General features: G+C 39.9%; 1 protein-coding gene across 4 annotated transcripts in view; it reads right to left on the bottom strand.

The window, feature by feature from the left end:
- myripb (myosin VIIA and Rab interacting protein b) overlaps positions 1 to 22,649 on the bottom strand; it is a 102,472-nt gene that overhangs the window by 61,518 nt on the left and 18,305 nt on the right. The gene's annotated exons all lie outside the window — the stretch shown is intronic.

Genomic DNA, 22,649 nt, shown 5'->3' with positions numbered 1-22,649 from the left:
TGTGAGTGTTAGTTCCCGTCTCTGCAAGGATACGCCTGTTGGATAATGGACGGATGTATCAATATGTCCAGTTTAGAAGATGAAACAATTCTTAGGAAAGCAAAGAGTCCCAGTGATAAACCTTTCATAAACCATCTGTATTTAATTAATCAGTAATGTAAAATAACATTGGAGATTCTGTGTTTGGCGTTTTTATGCTTGTCTTAATCTGAAGTGGTTCTCTTGACAAGTACAGTGAAGATTTAATAGATAATAAAATGGGTGTACAGCATTTGTTCAGTGTAAATTTATCACAGTAATTTAGATTTTTAGCTAAAGATGATTAGATGCAATCGAAACTCGTGAAAGAGCAAGAAAGGCCCCGTCGGTTCAGCTCTGCCAGGAAGCCGACGGCAACTCGATTGTCAAAAGTTCAATATTACTGGGCTTAGTTTAAATTATATATTTATGTAACAGAATTCCCAAAATGATACCCACACACACAACAAAATGTTTGAAAAACAGACGTAGATGAATATTCAAATGGAACTAAAACAAAACACCAAGATAAAATGAGCTAAAAACCAAAACAATGCTAAAGGCTAAGGAAGTAAGTGCAATCAATCAATAAGAACTACAAAGCTTCTCCGAAAGAGGGCACAAAGTTCAACTGATAGACTGACTTTAAAGAAAGTCTTAGCCAGTGAATTAAAAAAAAAAGAAGCAAAAATTTAAAATTTGTTGCATTATTTATCATTTGATTAACAAAATACGTGTGTGGATATGATGGCATCCTTTCTGAATGCAAACTAGGAGCATTAGCCTTGAGGAAAGGAAAACAATGGCCTGAAAATATAAGATGTGAATCAATGTTTTAACTAGCAGGGCCGCTGTGTAAATCCTCGACTGCTAATGTAAATGATCCACAGCCTTAGAGTAGAAATTCTGCTGACTGTGCATTAGAAGCAACAGCCTCCCACCCCCTCAAAAAAAGAGATAAATGTTTTGCTTTAATACTATAAAATCAGTCGTCGTTGGCCCAAACAGCAGTGGTGTGAAATGTTCCTGACAGCGTTCCCAGAGAGGAGGTCGGTGCGACACATTTACCCACACTGTCAGCCACCAGCCGTCGTCAGGCTGCGATATGGAGGCAAGGCAAAGATGTTGCTGTTGGTAAGGTGTAAAAAGAGGAGTTCTGCTCAAACAGCTAGCGAGTAAATAATTTAAGATGCTCCACTGCGGGATGCGCTCGGCCAAAGCTCGTCCTTCAGGACTCTCGGTGATCCCACGCACGGACACGCGCATTCAGAATACAATTCAAACACAATGCTGCTGAGAAATGATTGCCACGGAGAAAAGATGCGTCTGCGGTCCCCTACTGCCGCTAAAAATTAAATGTGTGGCAAGACAGTGTGCTGAATGCAGCGTATTGCAAATTTCCTGCGTGTAATGTGTTTCCATTGGGGGGTATTTCAATCTCCTCGCAACCCCAAGTCATCAGCGCCGCTCCTCAAGCACACTCTCCGCTGCTCCGCTTATTGCTTTTCATATGCATCATTACACGGCACATATTAACAAGATGAACAAACCAATTCATAAAGGGTGTCGTGAGAACAGGGCCGTGTGCGAGCGTGCTATGTTGGTGCAGACATGACTACGTTTTCTGTTCTAAAAGCCAGAAATGTACTTTTATTATTATTATCATCATTATTATTATTTCCAAGAATCATAGTGTGGTTTGACAAGATCCAATTTTTCTGTACTGAAGAAAAAAGAAAGAAAAAACATACAGAGTGTGCTCCTCTCTCTATAAGCTGGAGAAAGCAGTTGTCTGAAAATCATTTTGTTAGGTCCTAATTAGGATCAGGAACTGCATTGCCTTTCAGTGTCCCTTAAATGAGTTTAATCAGCAGAGCAGTTAGTGTAGATGACGGTTATGTCTCTCCGGCTGTTTAATTACATCATCTAGCAAATGCACAGAAAGGGTTTTGTAATGCTTGGGATAACTTTGCATTAACATACAGCTCAAAACATCGCTCTTCCCAGCAGTTGCACTGTGGACAGAAACACTTGGGGCATCCAGATGCCAGCAGCCACTTTATTCATTTACCCTTGAACTTGTTCGCATTTATGTCACATTATCCACCTGTGTGTGATTTAAGCTCAGTAAATCCAGCTGTTCTCCGAAGGTGTCGGAGTTTCTTGGAGAACAATCGAGGACAGACGCGTTACTAAAAACCAGAACATTTGATTACGACATCTTATTAACTGCTGTTTCATTCATCACCAACTCAAAACAGGAAAGGGTACGTCGCAACTCCAAACTCGTGACAAAGGAAGTGGGCCGCTTACCAGAGCATCATCCAGAGACACGGTCAAAAAGGCCGTGGTAGTTCTGGACGAGCTTCGTTTCAGACTTCGTGAGTGGCAAAAAAAATAAATAAATAAAAATTTCAGCCCTTTTCATCACCTATTTCGTCATCTTTCATTATGTTAAAGTCTGCCAGATGTTTGGGGAGTTTTCCTGAAACCTGCGGCCGTATGTCGCATCAAGTCACAATTTTCCCGTGACATTTAAAATGCTAATATTTGAAATTAATAACTTGCTTTTTAATGTCGACAAGATTAACGGCAGCAGCTTGTGACAAATTGGTGAGGGAGACGTCTCAGAGGGTGCCGAAAGTTTAAAGTTTCCAAACTTTAGGATTGCAAATAAAAGTACTGAGTGTGCTGATGAGTCACCGTGGGGTAAAAGGTGATGTTGCTGTGAGAAACAACAAACTGAACACCGATCCCTTACATTGTAGCTTTAGGAGTGCATGTAAATTTAATGATATGCAAAGTATTTCTGGTTGCCTGTCACTCCCGATGAGAAAAGCTTTTGCTTAAGATCTATGGACTCTTTCCGTCGTCATCCGTCCCTTTGTCATCTTTCATTCACATCTGCAGTATTTTTTTTCCCCCACTCGCCTTTTCTCCTCCCTTGTGTTTACGGGGATCTATTACTACTGTTATTTTATTCTTGTGGCTCCTTTGCCTCTCTGTTCACCTTCCTCTCCCTGACAGACATGCAGACTTAGAGTTGATTTATGCCACAACTGGACTTGTAATCTAAATGACGGTGTTTTTCAGCCTTCAATAAATTCAGGTTTTCTACATTATGTCTTCACTCTTAACAGCTGCTGTCTGTCTGGCTCAGGACTTTAGAGTTGCAGATCACAAAGCGGATGCCTAAATGACTAACATCACATTAAGCCTTACTTTAACACTCTGGGTTAGTCACTTCCGATTAAAGACAGGAAATAAAATACATCTTTCTTGGAAACATGTACCAATAAATATGAAGTTGATACAAATTTCATATTTCTTTTTAGTTGTCTCCTGTTTTTGAGGAGTGACAAGACTGTTAATCAACCGATTAATAGCCTGCATTATACTGCCTTACATTTTTTGTCTCCTGTTCCTCTTTTTTGGATTTTGAAGCTCATCTTACAACCTGGCAATGATTTAGCAGCACAAAATGCTAATTCTTGTAATATTTTACATGGACTTAAAGACAGCCACATAGTGTCATTTTATAGCACAATCAATTAACTGTTGTTTTCAGTTGTTATAAAATTACTGTATAATTCAAACATAACCTAAAAACAGTTTGACCCTTTGAAATTGGCCTCTGTGTCTTTAAGAAGCTCCTGCTCTTTCTGAAACTCCGCCTCCAGCACATCATCATAGCAATGCTTCTCATTATGTCGTTTCTCATTGCGTCGTTCTTAGGAGTGTTGGACTGAGCAGTAATTCGTTTGATGAGATCAGCAGACTCACAGTTCAACCCGTCGTTTGCTATTTGCTGCTGCCACTAGTCTGAAGGAGTCGAGTTGGAAAAGTCTTATTTTTTGACATATCAGTCAAAAAAAAAAAAAATCCTAACATAGTGAGGATCATAATTTATTTTGTAAACTACCACCTTTTTCTTTTAAACTTTGCATATTCAGTTATGTTCTTGATACTTGCTGAATAGAGAATTCACTTTTAAGACATTTAACAAATCCAAATACATGTCAAAACAGTTTGAAAAAAAGTTTGTGTAAATAAAACTTTAATTACAGAGATTTTTTTTTTAGTAAATGCCTTAATACAGTATTGAGCTTTAAAGCATGAGCACAACCTGTTTCATAAGCTCGTACTCCATGGAGCCAAGCTCTACGACTTAATTTTTTTTAGCCTACAGATAAATACTACAGTTATAAAAAAAAAGAGGTTATACATGAGGAAAATTGTTGAGGGGAAAAAGGAAAACGATAATAGCTTCAGCATTTTACCTCACTTTTAGTGTCGCTGAAGACAGCACCGTGGCAAGAACGGATATCTTTAAATTGGCCACTACAAGCCCATAAAACCTCCATCGACTGCTGGTAAGTTCACCAGTAAGTGATGCAGCTCTGGTCGGTGGGATGTTGCAGTGCATTTTGCTGATTGAGGTGCAGTATTGAGTTTAGGTGTGTATATGTTTATTTATTTATTGATCTGTTCATTTTCAAGCATACCCTATCTGAATGGACTTGGTGACTGAGAATTGATCGCAGGCTTTCCAGGTGCTTAATTTGCTATTAATTGGAAACGTGCAATTGTGAGCGTGTAATAGTGCATGAGTTTCTATTTGGGGTAAAAAAAAAAAGAAAAAAAAAAAAGAAAGAAGTAGAAATCAACTCTTCTTAGTGTGTGCTTTCGTGCTTAGGTGAAGTAGCTCATAAATCGACATTGTCTCATGTCTCAGTGCTAGGAAAAACACAAGAAGGAACATTGTAATGTCAATATAAGTGATAGTGGTTCTGGCTACAATTATGGGAGTGTGGGAACGTAAGCAAAAAAAAAAGAAATGAAAAAAAAGCTACATATTCTGTTACTTCTGCATTCGATATTCTGTTTCTGCTGAATGAAAAAACAACAACTTTGGGCTAAAGACAACAATTAGATTTTGAGGTAGGATTATACCGTTCATCCAAAACAAAACAAACCTAAACAGTATCTTAAAAACTTGTGGCGCAATGCTGGATGGCTCCAAACTTTCCTGTTACTTCTTAAAGATGTTTTGCAAGCTCCAAGACTGTTTCAAAATTTGGTTTGAATATTTTGTCAACAGTTGCGGTTGGGGGGGAAATACAAGCACTGTTGTGCTATGTCGCTATGCTGTAGCATAGCTACAGGACAAATAAAATTATTATAATGCTACTTTCCATTGTGCTGTTCCATGCTACGTATATATTACTTTAAAGTATGTGATATTCTATTCTATGCTAAGCTGGGCTATTTATTTCATTTTAATACTGATTAGTGCATTAATAATAAAATACATTATAAGCCATTATATTATTCCCTCTGGTTACCAATCGCTGACTAATTCAGTCAGAGAGCTGCCATTTTGAATATACCCAGTCACACCTGTCAAGCTTGCTCATGTTTTTACATTTTCCCCACTTTTAACACATTAACTTTGAGTTATATGTTCCACCTACAAACAGGCGCTGTGCTAAGAAGATAATCTGAGTTGTTCAACAGTCCATTGACATAATGTCGTATGCGATTGGTTTATATCCCATCGCATTTTATCCCTGCAAATTAATGTGATTTTTTTCCCCCCGGGACAATCGTTTCTGAAAATAGAGCTCTGCTGCTTTTAAACACGGAAAGAAATATATCTAAATTATGCAGCTTGCGCTAACAATCCTGTTCATCTTTCTGCAGCGACCTTGGCGAGGTTCATTTGTCTGCTGCGTGAATAAAGATAGCCCACATAGAGCCAGTCTTCTTTTCCTCCCTGCTGGATCTGCCTCTCTCTTGTCTGCGCTGTGCAATGAATGAAATGCAGATGTGTGATTTTTTTTTTCCCTTCCTCTTTGAGACCACCCATGTGTCATCATCTAAACCTCTTCAGAGAAGCTCAAGGTGACCACAGCAGGAAATAAAGGGTGTTCCTCTAGCTTAAACGCTGTCTCACTTCCTCACTTAAAACGAACGGAGACGGTTCAGAAGGCCACAAACCCTCAAATATGCACTGTTGTCAATTTACTGCAGGTGCATAAATCCAGCAACCCTTGATTCTAAATGTCAGAACAGGTGCAGCGCTCTTTCTGAGTGAGTCAGCCTACTGCTAATACCGATACCATTATGCGAGTGTGTTCCTTCGTCTCTGCTTTCCATGTTTGGGATCCCAAACAACTGTGGGCTCACACAGAATGACACGTGTCGGGGTGCCCTGCAGCTCAAAGATACGAGTCATGAATAGACCAATTCTGAATGCGTGGCACGTCTTTTTATGCACACGTCAGTTCGTTTTTCCATTGTGCCAGATTCTCACAGCGTCTCTGAGCGTTAAGACTTGCCTTATTTCTTCACATGCATCGCTTTAGCCCTGCAGAGCCACAAAAGACATTTGAAAACAAGATAAAAATGAAGGATGATTATTAACGTTCCACGAATGCACATCACAAAACTCTGCATAGAGACGTCTAATGTTCTGAAGATGGTTTGCAGAAGGTTCAAGGCCCCGATCAAAATCGTCGTAATGCCCCTGATCTGAGTGCAGCACAGAGACGCAAATCTATAAACTTCAAGTACTTTTTGATTCGACTCCAATTTTTAGGGTCACAATTCGATTCAGAAACGATTTTGATTCACAAACTGTTCTTAATGCAGAAACCAATTTTTGTAATCAGGTGGTCTGACGAGAAAAACAGCGTAAATGAATTCATTTAAAACAATGGTGCAATGTTCCACGCTTCACCAAATTCCATCAATTTATATAAAAAAAAAATTAAAAATAGGGTTAGTTAAAATTCTGTAACTTAAATAGTCACTCTTAGTTTAGTTTAGCTGAAAGAAATACCAAAGAATCAAAAATATAATTTAACAAAAATTAAGCAGATAAGACATAATGTGTACTGAGATTCCTTAAAGATTTTATCTTTTTCTGCACATTTAGTTCTGTCAGCTAATAACAGTGTTATTATATATTCAGTCGTTTGGCATTGGCTGCTAACCTCAGTTTAAGTGAATGCTTGTACTAGGAGAGCTAATAGTGACATGGCTAAGTCTTGTTTTAATGTTGACTTTATCTGCAGCTTAGCAGCAAAGTCAGAGCAACTACTGAAGACTGCGTACAGAGGAATCAATTATACACAGCTTCTTGGCAGATTATCAATCTACCAATGGTTTAAAAAAATATGCAGGATTTAAATCATCTTCTTTGAATTATGGACTCATTTTTCTTACCTGCATATATGATTTTCTTCAGCTAGATTTCTGTGCCAGATCCGTCTTCATGGTAACTTCATAAATTTTACATTTTAACACTCCTGGTGCAAGGCTAGAGAAGAATCTACCTCCATACTTCAACTATGGCCTACTTCCTGCAGAGTTCCATACATCAGAGCTGCCCTGGGCTCTTTATCTCTCCTTTTCCCCTCCTCTCTTATTTTGACCCTCCCGCTGAAACCAATGGCTGCGAGGACGAGACTCTCCTCCTTATCCAATAGGGCGGTAATGAGCCCTCGGTTTAGGAAACAATTCAAGTCAAATGTGCGCTCCGCTGATAACGTATCAAGTCAGCGTGCGCTGGCTGTTCGCTAACTAATGTATGTGAGAAAACAAGGAAGAGATAAACAGCGAGAGACTGCACTTTATTTTTCCTCCACTTGAAGCAGAAGCAGAGACTCAGCGTGGGGCAGAAATAAATTGGGAGAAAGTCAGTTTCCAAATTCTCTCCCTTGTTATAATTTCGCTCTTTAGTTATTTATTACCGACGTTCAAACTGAACGAAAGCAAAAGCAGACTGACTGACAACAGACAGAAAAGTGAAACTGAAACCCCTAAAGGTTTTCTTTAAATGGCAGAGTTTAATTTTCAGTCCTCCACCACACTGATTTATACAGTACCTCTAACTTGGGATCTAATTCAACCTTTGGATGTATTCATAATATGAACGATGTCACATGCCACATTAAATCACTACAGTCATCCAGAAGAGGATGTTTAACTGGAATATTGTTATTTGTTAAGTGCCAGAACTGAAAATTAGGAGGTTAAGCAACAATCCCAAAAGGAAAGCTTGCAAGCTTAAGAATACTCCTGTATTACTAAACCCTTACAAACCATAGGGGAAAGTACAGACTATTTTGTGTGTGTGTGTGTGCATGTGTGTGTGGGTGTGTGTGTGTGTGTGTGTTATTTTCACAAAGGCATCAAACTGTGAATGCTAAGAAAATTACGGCCCCTCAGGTAACAAAGGCATCTAAAATCTGAACCTAAATGTAGACCGACTGATCTGGTTACAGCACATATGTAAACAGATTTGCTGTTAGGCAGCCAGAGGAATGATGAAAATATTGTTAGTGGAACATTGCATGTTGCCTCATTTGCAAAATGCAGATTAAGAAAATGTTTGTTTTTTTTGCTGTTTTTCTTTCTAAGAATCCTCTAACGTTAGTATACTTCCAGCTTCCATCTGCCACACAGAGCACAGTTTGATGATGGCTCGGTTTTCAGCCTTGCTGGAGAGATTCCAGGTGTGAGAGAGGACGTCACAGCTGGACGCGAAGACGAAGCCTCAGACGGCGGCCGGGGGACCCAGTGGCTATTTCGGTGGCAGCGCAAGACCCAGAGCTGGAGATGAGCATCACTCACAGAAATCCAGTTTAATGGGACGAGGGCAAGGGGCGAGGGGCGGGAAATGAGGAGTAAAAAAAAATTGGAAGAAGACAAATGGAGGGAAACTTTGGGGTTTAATCGAGAGAAGAGACGTACCTTATTTATAGGACGTGACGGCTCTATTACAGGTGATGCAGCTCTGGCATTATGACCAACAATACGGCACCGAAGCTCAGAATCCCTCTTCAATTTAGAGGCGGCCTGACCAGCAGCTATAACCAGCTGTGCCTTAGAGACTCTGGCTTGTTGATTTTCTCATGCTGTGAGGACATAAACCCATTGACACAATTCATTTTCGAAGAAAGAAAAAAAAAAAGTGAGAGTGCGTATGAAGCAAAAGTTGAGACAGCCAACAGGTTTGACTCTTCTCACGGCGATGCTCACATTAATTTAAAGCATTACGTTTGAACCTCAGGAGAGGTGAGCTCAGGAGAAGGACCCGTATTGACTCAAACAGGTACGAAGTCGCATGACTAATGGGTTTGAGACACCCACCGACATGCCTCATTCCAGGTCCAGGGAGAGCACCCTTTTGTGAGAGGCAATTTGAGGAAAGAGAAGGAAGAATGCAATATCGATCGAAGAGGAAGAAGCTATCGATAGCAGCCTCAGAAAAAAAACAAAAAAAAACAAGGGTATTTGCAACTGCACAGAGCTTTTGGTTGGAGCGTCACAGCAGCTGCTAATGACTAAGTGTGAGGAGGCAGCAGCGCATGTATCTTACAGGAGCGCTAAACTTCCTCAGTAAATCTGGTGGTTACATAATGTCAAATGAGTGATTTATAAAGGACATCGAAAAATTACTCAGATGCAGCAAAGAAATGAAAACAAAATGTTACCAACTGAGCGTGACGCCTGAATGCCTTCGGTTTAAGCAGAGACGACCAACGAGCTTTATGCGAAGCTGACTTTATGCAGACATGCATGTTGCCTTTGTGATAAAACAGAGTAGACGGCAAATCAATAAAGTCTGTAAACGTGGAAAAAGCTGGATAAAAAGAGCAATCTGAAAACGGTCACTAATGCATTTTTTATTTGATCTTCTAAGGCAAGAATAATTAAAATCGATGCCTGGATCTTTCTGAGTCAAACTTCTACCAAGAACTGCAACACAAAGACACAGCCTCCATAATGTATAAGATATCCACTTTACAGTGCTAAAATACACTACAAAATAAAATAAATAAACAAAATGAAGGTGTGGACTGACAAAAATGGGAGGAAAAACAATAAAATCCGTTCATAAAAAAAATGATAAGCCTAATTAAAAGTGCTACTTTGATTACTGCAGCATTAAAATTGCATTTCAGCGACTACAGTTGGTCTGATTTCTAATTATAAGGCCTTAGCAATTTTTGTATAATAGCTACTGTGAAAATGATCTTTTTTTTTTTTTTCCAGGGCTTAGATGTGGCTCACAGCAGCCTGTTTGATATCTTCACATAAAAGATGAGTCTGCGTCTAAACAACCACCGTTCTAGCTAAACTGTCACGGTTCTGTTATTGCCATACAAGATTACAGTGCTAATTCGCATGCAAGTACCTTAAGGTGTTCACGTTTCCTTTAAGCTCTATAATATTAACTCAGTTATACATCTGCACGACTGGAGAAACCCAAAGCCCAGTCGGTGAATCAAGTGAGTTAGTTGATGCCGCCGACTGTGATTGAGAGATTGAGAAGATAAAGCCCTTCTTCCCCCTACATCTCCCAGAATGCCTTGCAGTTCTGGATTGGAGTTCAGTGAAATTACTGAACAATCTATTGGACGTATTTTCTATTAATATCACTCACATGTCCACTGCAACATATACTGTTTTTGATTTATTTCCCTGTCCTAGTTTCAATAAAATGTTATTCATGTGTTATAACAGCCTAGGCTATAATACCAGGCCATGACACATGATAAAATGTGTAAAGGGATGGAGAGGTATGAATATTTTAGCAAGCCACCGCAGTTAGGATCAAGAAGCCTCGACAACAAACACACACCGCACCTGTATCCCATTTGTAAATGTGTGTTGTTTCTCTGGCTGTAAAGCAATAAAACACACACTGAGTTTTCAGGGGGAGGGGGGCTTGTGTGTGTTTGTTTAATGACAGCAGTTTTCAGAGAGCCTGTGCTAATTGGAAGCCTCATCAATGGAGACCACTCGAGTAATCAGACTCAAGACAAAACGTAAATATTGTGATTCGTTCTTCATGCGGAGCCAAACGCAAAACTATTTCAATTCAGGCTGCAAGGGCTCAGATACAGGAGAGGTGTGAGGAAAGAAAAAGCTTGTGAAAGGTAAAAACTTTATGAAAAAGTAAATCCCCTTTATCCTTGCTTCCGGCTCCTTTCGGGTTTATTGAAGTCGCCGAGTTAGAGGAAAGGAGAAGACGGAGGCAGAAAGAGAGAAAAAGGATTTATCACAGCTGCCCAGGTGTAGCTCAGGTTGAATGACAGGGACTATACGGGAAAATCCTTGGAAACTGCAGCAAAGAACACCAGAAGGTCATCCACCAGAAAACTTTACATCCTCACACAGAAGTATGGGGCATTCTTTCATCTCGGCACAAAAGTCCCACTGATAACCAATTTCTGCTGTGATAGAAGCGGCAGCCGCATTCATCCGTTGCATGTTGTTGAAAACAACAAAAGCTTTTAACTGGACAAATACAGTCTGAATAAATGCCATGACAAATGAAACAAAACTAGATCGATCTGTGCAGCAAAAGATCATGCAATGCAATCGCACTAACATGCATTGCTCTCCTCCGCCCCTCATTTTAAAAGCCAGCAGCTCTCATGCGTCTTGGTCCAGAAGAATCCGCCTGCTCTTCCATAATGTTCCATATGTTTGGTCTGGAGGTACTCTGTCCTTGGGTAGTGTCATCTCCTCAATAACTCAACTTAATGAAGTAACAAACACAGTGACAGCGATGACAAGGCCTGACGCCGACCTGAAGCTCCATCCCATCTGCCTTGTTGGTACCCTGACTTTGGCACAAAGGTCAAAGTCAGGGTAGCTTATTATGGAGCAGAGAGACAGCTCTGTGACAAAAGCCCTGTATGAACCTTATGTCATTTTAAGTTGCCACATGCTGTGCCTTACAAAGCTTTCATATCTCTTCTATTTTTTTACACTTTTTTGTTACAACAATAAATATGAATGTGGTTAATGTTGATAAAAGAATACATAACATGTTTTCTACATATATCTTATAGAGAAAAAAGTACATAGTTTTTTGTACAAATCAAAATCAGAAAAGTGTGCAACTTATTTAACTCCAGTTGAATCCATCATATAAGAAAGACAATAATCCAGCTGCAAACCTCCTGAAGCTAAACTGACAGGCTGAGCAAGAAGAGCAGTTACCATAGAAACAGTCAATGACGCTGTGGTAACTCTGGAGGAGCTGCAGAGATCAGTAGTTGTGATGGTATAATGACTTCTCCCCACGCTCCCTGAATGTGGTATTTATGGAATGAGTGGCATGAATGGTATTGCTGAAAGAAAGTTATAAGAAGTCTGGTTTACAGCTAAACATAGTGGTGGCAGCCTCATGCTGTGGGAATGCTTGTCTTCATCCGGTTAGAGTTGAAGGTGGATAGAGTTTAAAACTGGAAGTCTGATTTCTAATTACAAGGCTACAAGAGAGGCTACAAACGTATCGAGCCTGGACCAGCGGTTCATCTTCCGGCAAAAACAAGGACCATAAAAGAGTCAGAGGAGCTGAAATGCACGGAAGGCTCCCAATTATTTCCTCTGTTAAATAAATAACCTCCTTTGCGCTTCACATTGCACTCTGTTTTGTGTTAGACTGTCACTAAATTACACTGAAAGTTCTGGTTTTAATACGAAACAGTTAGACAGCTTCGAGGTTTACGTCTACTTTTCCAAAATATTGTAACGAAGGATCGGCGTTTCACTCACTGAAGTTTGTTTAGCGATCGTTATTTCTCCAGAAGTCCTTCTCTCGATGGCACTATAGTTCCTTCTTCGAGACTACCAAAATCCCCCCATAATCCCTTTCTCTCCACTCGCGCTCATTCAGTGACGAGACGACATTGGCAGATCAGAGAGCTTGGCAGACACCCTGCATGCAAGGGCATGCTGTGTGTTTACTTCACCATGAGCAAGTGTCAACCTTGCAACCCCAACTTTCAGCTGAACAGACAGCCTTGATGGCAGCCATTTATCTCCCCAACTGATCACGGTCGGCTGTCTATGACTGCCAAAGAGTCCCAGTGCCTCCAAAAGAGAAAGAAAAAAAGAAAAAGAAACCTGGCAGCTGATGACAAACTGTAACCAGCATGCTTTAGAAATCCATCATATTTAAAAAAAAAAGGATGTAGCACAGGATATGTAAGAGCTCTAAAGGGTGTTATTTTGGTCAAAGTTATTTTGTATATGCATTTGCAATAAGATATGCATTTTATTAAGGAAAATATATATGTAGCATCATCCAAAGATAAATAACGTAATTTTCACATAGATTATGTACATATGGGAAAAAACACAAACATTCATATAGAAACACTTAATCTCTTAAAGAGCAACTGTACAATGACACAACATGTAAAACAGGAACATTTATAAACTGTGTGGTAAAAAAAATATGCAGATGAAGTGTGGAACAGCTTAATTTATGTGGCTGAATGAAAGAAAAAAAAACGTTTAAGTGGTTCCTGAATCACTCTGGTCCAGAAATAAACCAAACATTTAGCTATTTTATACATCGGCAGATTGTCAGATATATAGGTCATAATAAGCCTAAGTGTCTGGATAGAATCCAATTGGACTTCTGTTCCACTTTCTTCCTGCAGAGCGTGTATAGTAAGAGCATTGGTTTTTTGATTGAGTGCAGAGTGAGGCGTAACGTCACTGGGGTTAAATCATCGCTGACAATCAGCCTGTGCATGGCTAGGCAAGCTGTGCGCAATAAATCTCCACGGCGGTGTTCTTCACTTTGCTTTAATAGACCCAGGCCAAGGTTTCAACCACACTGACCTTATAATTAATAACCTTTCTGTGTAATGTCTAAGACGCAAAAGTTATGCTAACAATTTCGATACAAGCTCATTGATAAGAGTTACACTACAAGGACGTTCTATTTGCTCACCTGTTTCTGGAGAAACCTAAAGTATCACTTTTAGTGAGAAATGGCCTGAGCTGCTTTATTGTTAATGAAAAATCAGTAAACATGTCAAGTAACAACAGACGAAAACAACACAAACGGCAAAAATGATGGTTCGAACACTTTGGCTGTGCTTAAAGAAGACAAAGGAAACCTGATAATGTTGCTTTGGGTTTGTTTTATCCATATTCTGAAAAAAAAATCCAAGAAATTTTTGTCCAAAAAAGTATCCAACTATCATGATTCTTCGATGAATAAATAAATAAATGCCACGTTTAAATGAATTCAAAAGGATTTGATTGCCTTTCATTGTGCTGTGCATACAGCACGATGCTGCCACCGTAGTGAGTAAGGACGACGTTAAATGTTTCTGCCACACACCACTTTGCATCAGTGCCAAACATTTATTCATACATGACAAATTGAACAACAAAGAGCGGATTTCTGTAACGCATAACCAATGGTTGTGGCATCATCTCAGCTGTATGTCTATGCAGCTCCTGCATAGACAAAAATGACTTTTTTAAAAAGTAGATCTGATTATTTTTACTGTTTTCCTCACTGTAGACACCAGGGCTCTAAAATCTACACACTCACTGACACTGAAATCACACACACATGCACGCACGCACGCACGCACGCACGCACACACACACACACACACACACACTGTCATGTGGAGGTTAATGAGGATCAACTTGCCTTGCTTCAAACAGAACTGAGCGAAAGCGAATCACGAGCCCTCAGAGGAGAAAAAAAATCAAAATAAATACAGATTATGTTTATAGATCCAGCTCTGATTTATTTAAACAGTAATCACTTTGAAAATGGACGTCCACAGATAACTCAAGCTCTTAACAGGTAAATCAATAAGGCCATCAAATATGTTTATAATTTGATCTCTTATTAACTTTTCATGGCTAAGATGTATTTGATGTGTACGGCTAATCTAATTTAATTTATTGACAGGGAATGACGTCACACTCAGGTTTACAATTTTTCTGAGATGCCTGAGAGAAACTTTTAACTTTCAAATGTAGTTTTGGTGCTGAAAGAAACAGCAAGCACTACCACTGCAAAACAGATCATGAAGCATGCTTTGTCCAAAAGCACTGAGTCGTCCCTTTTACATTTTGACTTTGGGGTAAGTTCCTTTGAAGTCTCACTTTGAACTTTGACTGCTTTTGTTCTCATTGATTCAGAACCTAAAGTGATGATGAACTCTGACCTGAGGGATATTTAGACAGAAAAAAAGCCTCCTAACCCAAAGGATGAAGCAGGGCTGTGCCTCACTGAGGAGGTAATACGAAAATGAGCATGTTACATTCAAAACCCCATATCTAAGTTTGAGACTCTTACAGACTGTCGGGTTGGCCAAAAATATTTTTAAATCATTTGGGGTGCAGCATTTTGTGCACTGGGAATGAAAAATAAATCTGAACAGAGCGGCAAACAAGATGTGAACAGATTGTAGGAGCTAAAAAAATACTGTGACTAAAGACAATTTCTGCTTCATATCTGTGCTAAAATGAATGACAACTTTACAGTTTTTAACAAAATATATTAGTTTATGTCGGATTTAAAATTTTAATTACTTTGCTTAAGCTTTTTTCTAATTGTGAAAACCCCCCCCAAAAAAGCATTCTGTTTATTTATTTTTTAGGCATTTGCTCCACCTTAGAAGGAGGCAACCATAAAAACTGCGACGCTTAAACCGAAGCACTATCGATCCAGACTACTTTAAAACATTTGAAGACAGCCGACGCCTTGCATTCGTCAAACTTATCTCCAGAAAATGCTGCAATACTTCAGTATTCAGTCAGTGCATGTTCAAGTTGAATCTATTCAAAATACATTACAAACAAAACATGGTTGATGTAATTTTTACCAAGGCAGCAGCATTCTGAATCTTTTAATACCAAACATGCCCTTGGTTATCACAGTAGTGTGTGCTACAGATTTCAACAACAGGTAAAAAAAAAAAAAAAAAAAAAAACTTCTCAGGGAGTTTTAGGGGCGATGTTTTGACAGGCGATGAGAGGACAACATTGTAGCCATGCAGGGGGAAAAGCGTATGAGAAGAGCTGTGGCACAAATGAAAGGCGACAGATTGGCGGTGAAGGGGAGAAGAGAGTGACGGTAAAAGTGGAAAACAGAGGAGGAGAAAGAGCGGATTGCAATAAACAAACTGCAATTTTCAAAGAGCACAGCAGAAAAAGAATTATGATTTTTGAAAGCGCGTGTCTGTGTGACAGCTTGGGCATGTGCTCCGAGACGACAACGCACACGGGTGAGTCATAGTCGGACTCCCCGCTGATTGCTACCATTCAGAAAGTCGGTCTAACTCATCTTATGAGAGGAAGCGGCGCTCTTGTGCCGATATCAACCTACAGGCACGTCTCTTCCAATGGAAAAAACTGATTCGTTGTGGGGGGGAGAAAAAAAAAAAAAGCATAAATCTATGCATGCCTGTGTTTGTGTATCAGTGGACTTCTGCACAGACAGCTGGAATGACATGCAGAGATGAGCATCAAAGCAATGCAGTTTAAATCCTTATCTGGACATTAATCCCTATTTTAACACAAGCTTAGCCGGTGCAGAATGATACCTGTCTGTCTCTGATCATGTTTTTTTTTTAGTTTTCTATTTTTTTTTTTCTGGCAACAGCAAAACATTTCTAAAAGCAATTTCTCAGAAAATCTGCAAAAACACATCCCATAATGGGAAGTAAATAAATCGTTTCTTGAGGCGATCGCAGCTATAAATTTGCCGAACGTGACGGAGGGCAGAGACTGCTCATTTGGGCCGGTAACGCAGCGGCGGGTGAAAGCAGTTTATCATTTCAGCGGGGCGATGCACTCGTACGTGTCAGTCATGCTGATGAATCTTAATCCTAAATCTCCTGGCAAATGAAAATGAAGCCGGTCTGATTAGTAGGTGTGGCTGCCGCCATGGCAACAGGGAATGACTGACAAGGACGTACAGGCCTGAGTCAGAGGGGAAAGGTGGGCTGGGGTGAATTAAGGTTCACTCTCAGAAGACTTACATGGTTATTTTTCAAGTTTTCGATTAACTTTCCAATTTGCTTTTTCAGTATACGATTTCTACACACACACACACACACACACACACACACACACACACACACACACACACACACACACACACACACACACACACACACGCACGCACATTCTGCAGGTGGTGTAATTCAGTGCTGCACTGATTCTGTTGTAACAACATTTGGGTCTTGTACAGTTTTGATTAGCACACAGCAATCAGCCTGAAAAACCTTCAGAAACATCTCTAACACTCAGGGTTTTGGAACCAAATTATTGCTTCTCTCCATACAAAACAACACAAACCAATGTTACAGGATAAATATGTGAACTACTTCTTTTCTTTGCTGCATCTGACAAACACTAATGTGAGTCAATTTAAGCCTGAATTCAAACTAGGTAGCTGTTTTTTGTTGGGTTTTTTTGTTGTTGTTTTTTTTTTCAGAAGATGTGTGCATTTGTCTATTCTGTGAGTAGTGCTGGAATTAAGAAAGAAAAACTAAACATCATGAATGAGAAAAAAATCAGAGACACTAAATCATTACATCTTGTGTACTGTTGGCGCAAATGTACAAGACAGAGATAGGTTTTGTGGATCTGCTTTTAGTTATGTTTTTATTTTGAAGGACGTCATTGAGTTTTGTTCATCAGTCACATTAAATTTTTATTTGAAAGCTGTTAGATTTTTTTTTTTTTTACAATTGTTGACCTTTTCCAACTCAAACCCTTCTACGGCAAAAATGCTGTTTTGTGTCCTACATTTCTGTATGTGATAAATAATATTGTTTGTCTGCGATTCATCAAGTAACCGCATAAATAAATTGGCACATTCTACAGATTTTTCATTTAATCACGTAAGCCTAGTTTATACTGTGTTAGAAATACATAAGAAATGCTAAAAAAAAAACAAATAGTTCAATTTTTCTTAAAAATGATTTTTTTTCCTCTAAAGTGCAATACCATTGCATTCCTTTAGTGTACACAAGATTGTTTGTAGGCAAAGATGCATCTGCAGTTAAAAAATGGACTCCAACATCAAAACGTGTAACAATAAGACCTTTTCTGCTTGATAACACCAGTAAAGTGTAGGGCTGACTTATCTGTTGTTTTTGGATTAACCAAATAAAACTCGGATAGTAAAAGGTACTTAGAAGTTTATTTTTTGTTTTGTGTTTTAACAGAATTTGAACAGGTTGAAGCCAAAACCACGCCACATTTTAGCAAATAGTATGTTTTAGTAGATTAGTCGATTACTAAATTAGTAAAAAAAAAAAAAAATGAATTAATTCCAATTAAACTGATTAATAGTTGCAGCATGCATATACAGACATAGGATATATGAGGAGTTTCCAGCTTGAGCTTGTAACAAACAACCTTTCTGTTTATGCTGCTCCCAGCAAGTACAAAACTATAAAGTGTCAGCTGATGGGCCAAACAGAGCTTATAAAATATGACCCCTGTATAGGATGCAGTTTAAGAGGACAACACAAAATACAAGGGATGGAGAGAAGGATAAACAAGAGGATAAGGAGGAAGGGCAGCGTGTGAACAAATACTGGGCTTGCCAAGGGTCTATTAAGCCAGACAGGATTTTTGTTATTCACATTACATCATGTCCTCCCATTTATTTTACAATGCATATATGTGATTTATGTTCCAAAGAGGTTAAATGACTTCAGCTGGTTTTTTAAACATATTTGCTTAATATGTTTAGAAGAGGTTGCTACCTCCCTGTCCCGTTCTGTAAATCACTTTAATGTTCTGTGAGGCTTTCTTACTAAAAATCACTTAATTAATGCATGCAGGCTAAACTGAGGGAGAGGAAAGAGCAATAAATGCTGCTGAACACCAGCTAGTGTGCTGGGATAATAAAGTGTGCTTAATACAAAATGGGGTCATAAATTACAGAACGACCCGGCATCCAACATTTTTTTTTTTTTTTGTAGAGACTGCAACTTTGCTCATTGTTACCTTGGGAACTGGCTGATGGAAATTACAACTTCTGTCTTCATGTCATGTAATGACTAACCAGTTAGAAAATGAGTCACAGATTACTATGAATGCAGGGCATCTTATTTACACGCCTCTAAGCTCCACCAGGAGGGAGAATCCTGGAGAAAAGTTTACGTTACGTACATTTACAGATCATGTTTACACTTAAACCAGAACAGACAGGTAATTTAGCTTTAGCAAGTACTTGCAAAAGCTAAATTCCCGAAATTCAGAAGCATCACATCTGTTTTAGACCTAAACGCAAGGGTGCAAAAATAAGCACACAGAGCCGTCTGCAAGACAATATTGATGACTGAAACAACTCAGAAGGATTTTTTAATTTTCTATTTTTCTCTATGTAAGCTTACTGTGTTTCCTGCTGACTGTGTCTTTCCTCGCAAACATCTCTGGGGAAAACTAATATTTTCACATTCCTCCTGCACACATCTAAAGCTGTTTGTACAAAGCACTAAAAAGTATGCTCCCATTAGGCTGTGTCTACAGACGGAAAGTCTCTGCCGCTGTGTTCATTTAAACCTCTACAATCTCCTTCTCTCTAAAGAGACCGGCGAAATGGAAGAAAAGGAAAGAGAGAAAAAAAATCAGTTTTCAGTGACAAAATGGAATCAGTGGTGTTAGGGGGAAAGCAACACAGTTTTATTAAGACGTCATATTCACTCAGAACGAAATACTTATGTAATGATAAGAAGGAACATGCTGTCGGCAGATTCTCATGATGTCAGACTTAGCGAGTGAAGACGCTTCCAGTTGGGGACAGAAAAGTAAAACTGAAAGGTTTTCGGAGTGCGAGGAAAAACGTTATCCGCAGTCATATTTTGAATCAAAAGTGTGAATGAATTATTAATCAGGTTAATCTATATCAACAAGTAATTACTGGTGAGAAGCATAAATAACAGACTAACACAAAGACAAAACATGGAACTCAAATAGTCTCCTGCTAATGCGAGTTTAAGATGAATGAATCTCCGACAATTTATCAGTGAACTAATTCGAGTTTGAAAAGCTGCGAGACCTTTTGGGATTTTTCCTCAACTCTGGGTGGAAAAGCCTCCTTGGGTCATCTGCTTATCTAGCCAGCTGTCAAAGGATGGGGAAGCGGGAGAAGGGAGGCAAAAGGCTCCAGTCCATCCCCACACTTTTAGACTTTTCACGAAACTCCTCCATCAATGAGTCGTGTGCTGGTAACGATGTTTAGCACCTCAAGTCCGAGCTGAAAAAAGTTGCCACAATGTTCTCTGAGTCAGTCTTGGCAGCCGCCGCTTATCTCTCAAACCGCAGGTGTTCATGGTTGCAGCTCGTGCTTGATCTTGATCTGATGCAGATCTCAACAAAAGATGAGAACGAAAAAAATTGACCAAAATTGGAACGCGAGACGTAGAAGGTCTGTCTCTTCGGGATGACCTCCCGGATGACCAAGCTGCTCACCCTATCTCTAAGGAAGAACCCAGACACCCTGCAGAGAAAACTAATGTCAGTCGCTGTATGCACAGTCTTGGTCTCTCTGTCATGACCCGGAGATCTGACGACAGATTATGGTGTAGAGCAGCTCAAACTGGCACAGCACCTGCATCACTACAGATGCTGCACCAATCTGCCTGTTGATCTCCTGCTTCATTTTGTGAATTTCCAAATTCTGGGATGGACAAAGTACATCTTATTATAATCTTAATGTGAAAAAAGGGGATAAACTGTTACGGGTCGGACTCGATGAGCGGTGGTGTATTTTTAATGCAATTTTCTCTGTGAATCCAGAGCAGACAGAGCAAACAAAACTGTGCAATCACAGCTTGGTTCATTTCAAAACTTTACCAATATGAGCACATGATGCTCGATGCAATGTGAATCTGAATTAAACACCAGTGATGCTGCTTATCAGGAAACAATAAGCCAGAAGATGCAAAAAAAGAAGAAAAAAAAGGGGGGGAAAACTCAGAGGGCATGAAGGGCCTTGTAAGGAAAACATATTTATTGCCTTTTTCTAATATTCATAAACGCCTCTGTGCTTGGCATCATAAATGAAGGTTGTTTTGCACATTACCTCAAGGATAAGGTGTAAAAAGACAAGAATGGGTTAAATAAAGGGCCTGAAGTTATTAATGCGAGCATTAGGAGTAAGTAGTACCAGCTTTTTCAGCATCAGACAAGGCAGAGCGCCTGCTTGGAATGCTAATAAACAGAAAGCGGCTTGGCTTGAAGGTACAGTTGTTGGAGCGTCGAGACTTCAGGCCACGCACCGCACGCAGAAATCCATCTTTCATTTTTAAACTAACCGAGGAAAAACAACACGCGCTCTCTCTGTGGCATTAATGAAAACCATTAATCAAGGTGCAACATCCAGGTGCAGGATTCTTCTCCCCTGCCCCCCTCATCACCCTCCTCCTTGTGTTGGCAACGTGAAAACTAAGCAGGGACTTAACTGATCTCAGAACTCATCTGCTCTGTGCACAAACACCAATCAGAGCTGCATGGAAGGAGCGGCGATGGAGCTGAACTGAGCTGCACCTCTGTGCTGCTGCATTGCAGAGCAGTGACCCAGTCCTCGCATGTCACGTCTCCGCTAAGAGCAGAGCAACCAATTTAGCTCAGCGCACCCACTGAGCACGCTTCTAAATCAGTGTTTAATCACTAGAATGACAAGCTCAGCTAATTATTTCCCTCCTCTTCCTCCTCCCTGAGCAATCCTCCTCACCCACATCCCCTGAGTTTCCTTCCCCCAACCCCACCTCTGTCGACTCCTGCTCTCTCTCTCTCTTTCTCCCTCTCTCTCTCTCTCTCTTTTCTGGCAATGACTGGATGCATCAACCTAGAAGCCGGGTAATAAGTGTCCTGCTAATTATTACAATCACTCTCTGTGTAGCACAAAGATGCATCTCACTTCACCTCACCTGTCTATCTTGCTTGTAAAGCCGAGTAAAGTTTGACCGAACGTCTCCTCGGGTTTGTCTTTAGACAGAGATGAGACTGAATTGCTTTAAACTGTGAGGAGACTCAGGAGATCTTTTTTTTTTTTCTTTTTCTTTCTGGCTCCTCAGAAAATGTCAATATGGAAGGACACAATTTATTTTACAATCAAAGACGTCGGGGAGCCAACGGCGACCCTGAGCACATTTCATTTGAGGAATGCATAAATAAAAGTGCGCGTCTGCGCGCGCACAGACCCGTCTATTGTCAACAACGCTGCCGGAAATTAAAGCTGGGATGAGTGATGGATAAAAGAGTAGAAGGACAAAATTAACAATCAGCTTCTGCTCTGACATTATACATGTAATATTTCAGCCTTTGAAATACAGCAGACGCTTTATAAAATCACTAAGCTGTTCACTTGAGCCAACAAACAAAATACATGGAGATAAGAAGACAGAAAATGAGGCCAAGTTGGAGTCACTAAAATGAGTAATGACACCTAAAACCCCAAGAGGGCACTATAACTTCTCATTTATGTCCCACTCAGCCTTTTCAGACTTCAACTGTGTCCCAATGTGTGTCATCTTTCTTTTTTCTTTTCACTCAATAAAAAAATTACAGCTATCAACCACAGCTCAGCGCTCTACAACAACTGCTGAGAATCAGGAGGTGAGAATAACTTTAACATGATCCAATTGCCCACCGCCGTGGAGCATTCAAGCCGCCATAAACGCTTGGCGGGCGTCACGAAAAGCATCATCAGGGACGCGCTGGGCCGTGGACTCCTCTAATCTAGCAGGCCGAAGAGAAGCTTTCCTCCCTGATGACGTGGCCCCGGTTAACTTCACACAGCAGCTCCGAACATCACT

This window comes from Poecilia formosa, unplaced genomic scaffold (genome assembly GCF_000485575.1).
Source record: "Poecilia formosa unplaced genomic scaffold, Poecilia_formosa-5.1.2 Scaffold22, whole genome shotgun sequence".
NCBI classification, from domain to species: Eukaryota; Metazoa; Chordata; class Actinopteri; order Cyprinodontiformes; family Poeciliidae; genus Poecilia; species Poecilia formosa.
Note: the sequence above shows the minus strand (reverse complement) of the source record. Positions and strands in the feature narration are given on the sequence as shown.